The sequence below is a fragment of the Seriola dumerili genome, unplaced genomic scaffold (assembly GCF_002260705.1).
Source record: "Seriola dumerili isolate Sdu_G_001 unplaced genomic scaffold, Sdu_1.0 BDQW01000480.1, whole genome shotgun sequence".
In the NCBI taxonomy this organism is placed as follows: Eukaryota; Metazoa; Chordata; class Actinopteri; order Carangiformes; family Carangidae; genus Seriola; species Seriola dumerili.
Genome location: NW_019174735.1, coordinates 21,742 through 26,570, shown reverse-complemented (window position 1 = coordinate 26,570; position 4,829 = coordinate 21,742). Strand labels below are relative to the sequence as shown.

The following is a 4,829-nucleotide window of genomic DNA, read 5'->3' as shown; positions in this document are numbered from 1 at the left end:
ACATTGTTTCATTTGCAAGTTATTTTCAAACACAACATCAGTTTCCACAGTTTCACTGATAAATATGTGATTCTATATTATATTAAAGTGCAGTAATTAAGGCAGCTGGTTTATTACATTTACATGTTGGTGTTCAACAGCTTCCTACAACTGACTGAGTCTAGAGCTGAGTCCTTTTATTTTCTCCCAAGAATTCTGTGAAGGAGGTGAAATTAATTTTTTTTAAATTGTTGTTTAATGTTAATGATAATGTTCATAATCTCAATATAATATTGGACAATAACAATTTCATTCATTGTCAGCTGACTTCAGTTGCACAATCTCCGCTTTAGGAGTATAACAGTATATTGTGCATTACTGTTTTCGCAGATCCTGAAAAGGCGATCCACCATTTAATATGACACAGCTACCTTTTTCTAACTCCTAATCACCAAAAAAAAAAGAAAAAAAAAGCTGCTCCAGTCTGTTCACCAGGAGGAAGTGTCACAGAGAGAAGAGAAATAACAGATCTCAGAGGAGACGGAGAGATTCAGGGAGGAGCTGAGCTGTTACTGAACTATAGAAGAGAGAGGAACTTCCATATTCAGCACAGTTCAATACACAAACCATCAACATTACCTTTATTCAACATGCTGTCATTGGACTATTATGTACTGTCTCTACTGTTTGTCTCTACTCTAACAGGTATGTGAGATCATGCAGGAAAATTAATGTAAATTATGTATTGGAACATTTACATCATGTTAAAACAGAGTTTCCTGTTTCTTTAGGAGTCAGCTGTGAAGAACTGACTCCAGTCAAGACTGAAGAGTTCAGTTCAGAAGGCAGCACTGTTACTCTGTCCTACAACTACTCCACAAGGCAACTGGTGATGATTATTTCTTCTGGTATCGACAATATCCAGGAAAACCACCAGAGTTCCTCATCTCTCAGCTCAGCAACTCAAAATACAACAAAGTCTGGACTGTCAGTTACAGTGAGTGGTGATAAAACCAGAATGGATCTGCAGATCTCCTCTGCTGCAGTGACTGACTCTGCTCTGTGCTACTGTGCTGTGAAGCCCACAGTGACAGCAACCACAGTCTTTGTACAAAACACAAGCTGACACACTGACAAGCTGCTGGAAGCCTTTTCTCCACACTGTTGAACTCTACTTTTTACCTCCACTAGAGGGCCACATTATCAAGTAGGCGGTGCACTACTTCCTCACTGTGTTCAACCACTGTGTCAATAATAACTGCTGCTGTGAAGAGAACAACTGTCAGAGTGAATGTTGAACATCAGCTAGTTTCTCCTGTTGATTTAAACCTTGTTGTAGAGATGGAACATTGGCTGTGGATTATTCTTGCTGCTCTTTTCTTTGGTAAGATAGAAAGCACAACATGTTTCCTCTTCAGACACTTTAACATATTACTGAGCTCTACAGTCAGAGCTTTTAATGTTTATTATACAGGAAATCAGAGCACATCATTTCTGCTGACATTTGTTACCTTGTAAAAACACTTTCTATGGTTGAAAGTGACAATGATCAGTGAAAATCACATCTGTTCTACATGTGTGTGTGTCTGACTCTCTGGATAGTAACTCTTTAAACCTACTGACTGTTCTCCTTTAATCAATCATCTTTATTGATTCATCTCTTCCTCTGCATGTTCTGTTCTTCCCAGAGTGTAAAGGAGAAGAGACAGTGAACCAGCCAACAAGCTGATGTCACTGCTGCTGAAGGACACACAGTTACACTTGGCTGTGAATTTGAGACCAGCATTACCTCGAATGCTTATTTGCTCTGGTACAAACAAGAAGAAAATGATTTCCCAAGGTTTTTGACACAACACTACAGTTCAGAGAAAGGACAGAAATCAGCAGAAGATTTTCACACAGAAATCAAGAACAAGTCAGTTCCTCTGACGATCCAGAAGCTTCAGGTGTCTGACTCTGCTGTGTACTACTGTGCTCTGAGGCCCACAGTGACAGAGAAACACCAAAACTCTGTACAAAAACCTTTGGAGCAAAGACAACACAATACTCCACAACATCCACTAGAGGGAGTCACACACTGTTACACTTCAATGGTTTCTCATGATCCAGTCTAGATGCAGTTGACAACAGTAAACTGAGCAATAAAAGCCACACATGATGGAGAGAGTTTGCTGCATCATTTAAATCTTTCACTGAGAATCATCAGATCTGGATTCAGGGAAGAAAATCAGCTGATCAGAGAGTTGATCACAGTGGTGACAATAAACACAAAGTCTGAATGTATAATCTACAATGTTTTAGCCTGAATGCTGATAATATCATCTTAACTTCTTCTTCTTCTTCTTCTTCTTCTCTGAACATGTTTCACATTCACAGTCAGACTTTCTCTACAGTTTGCAGCAGTGGAGCTTTTGAGTTTTCAGAAAGTTGTTTCTCTCCAGATTGATTCAGGTGAATTTCTGCAGGTTCCTCCTTCAGTCTGACCTTCCTGGATGATGATGATGATGATGATGATGATGATGATGATGATGATGATGATGATGATGATGATGATGATGATGATGATGATGATGATGATGATGATTGATGATGATGATGATGCAGCAGCAGCATCACTGTCATTTCTAGAGCTTCCATCAGTCTGAATGGAAACAGAGCACAGCAAGAGGAGGAGCTATACAACTCAATATGAAAGGCTTCATTTCAGACCTGAGAGCTGCTGAGTTCTCTCTATTGTTTCATTCAGTACAAGTGAAATAAATGCTGCTGCTTTTAGTTTGGATCATGATCGTCTCCTTTCATTCTGGTAAGTTCTCAAAACATAAAGCAACATCTGAGAGTTAGTAGATGTTCATGAGAAAAACAGGCTCTTTGGATTAAATACATTTTTAAAATCAAACTTCAGTCTAAAAATGTTTGAATATTCATCCAAGCGTCATGTTGAAATATCTTTTTGTATTTTTCAGGATCCTCTGAGGATTTATGTGAAACAATTTAAAGATGAAGTGATGGGTTCAGAAGGAGACACTGTGACTCTCTCCTGCAACTATTCAGGCTCTGTTGATTACCTGTACTGGTATCAACAGAAGTGAGTTCACTCCACAATTTCTCATCGCAGATTATTCAGAGAAACACACCAGGACTATCTTTACAACATGACAAGAAAACTAAAGAGTTTCATCTGAACATTCTCTCTGCTGCAGTGACTGACTCTGCTGTTTACTACTGTGCTCTGAGGCCCACAGTGACAGGAAACACCAAAACTCTGTACAAAAACCTTTGGAGCAAAGACAACACAATACTCCACAACATCCACTAGAGGGAGTCACACAACGTTACACTTCAGGGCTCCATACATCACTGACAGATCACACAATGTGACTTATCACATAACATGGTTGTACCACAGACTCAGGAATCAACTGCTTTCTTCTTATTTTTATTAAAGATGTTTGTTTGTCGTTCTGTCCAGTTGTGATTTTTTGTGGTGTACCACAGGGTCCAATCATAGGTCCTCTCATTTTCAATGTACAAGTCCTTTCGATCCAATAATTTCTAATAAATCATCAGTTTCCATTGTTTTACAGACTGTGATATATATCATGTTTAAATCCTTCCTGCAACATCTGGTCTAGAACTCAGATCCTTCTACTTGCCCCTAACAATTCGGTAAACCAGGTAAATCAATCATTCTTTCTGAACTGTCTGCCGATGTAATTGAAACTGCTGACACTCTGTGTGTAATAAATGTGCAATGACCTTTCCTTTCGTCATCTGATGATAATCCTGAAAAGGTGATCTGTCCTTTGTGCAGAGGACAAAAAGAAACGTGCTGCAACCAAAAGGAGACGTGACCGCTACTGAAGGAGAAGCAGTAACACTTGACTGTGGATATAAACAGCAGTCAACAGGTCCAAGTCTCTAATGCGTACAAACAGGAATAGAAAACCACAGCCCAAATTCATCCTGAGTCGCATTAAACTGGATGAAGGAACACAGCAGACGACCACAAGGAGAGATTTTCATCCACTCTGAATTCCACCGTCAGATCAGTTCCTCTGAAGATCCAGAAGCTTCAGGTGTCTGACTCTGCTGTGTACTACTGTGCTCTGAGGCCCACAGTGAGACAGGAAACACCAAAACTCTGTACAAAAACCTTTGGAGCAAAGACAACACAATACTCCACAACATCCACTAGAGGAGTCACACACTGTGAAAACACTGAGTTTTCAGAGACTGTGTCTGTGGACTGACGCACAAACATCACAAAAACTAAACAATGAATATAAAGACAGTTAAATCTCAATGAGGAAGGAGCAGATACCTGATTACCTGGCCCTGCCCACTTTAGTCCACCTCAGCCAATGAGATTTCTTTGTGTGTCCAGAGCAGAAAATGTTGAGGAACTAAAAGCACAATCAGCTTGATGTTGAGGAGAAGGGCTGTGCAGCAGAGAGGCTGTTTAGTTTCTTCATTCTACTGCAGTGGAAGAACATTGTTCATCTGCTGTCTGTTTGGCTTCAACTCCTCCAAAGACATGTTGCTTTACCTCTTTTTGTTTTTCTCTCACTTCATAGGTGAGTTTGACAACAAATCAGTGTCTCAGTTAACCTGCTGTATCAACAAGATATTTGACCTCCATTTTATCACTTTCACAGTTGAAACTTCACAATAATCTGTCTTTGTCATGAAGTCCTGTACAATCTAGTTATGATGTGAGCTACAGTTGAGCTGTTTGTGTCCACAGAGTAACACTGTACAGAGACATTTTCCACTGTCTTCTCCTCTCAGCCTCATGGACAATGTTAGTCTAATGCTTCATTCTCTCTTACTTTTTCCAGGACTAATAG

General features: G+C 39.7%; 1 pseudogene; it reads left to right on the top strand.

Moving 5' to 3' along the window:
* The first annotated feature begins 629 nt into the window (after window positions 1-629).
* On the top strand, window positions 630-4,381 carry LOC111235407 (annotated as a pseudogene).
* Window positions 4,382-4,829: the final 448 nt, after the last annotated feature.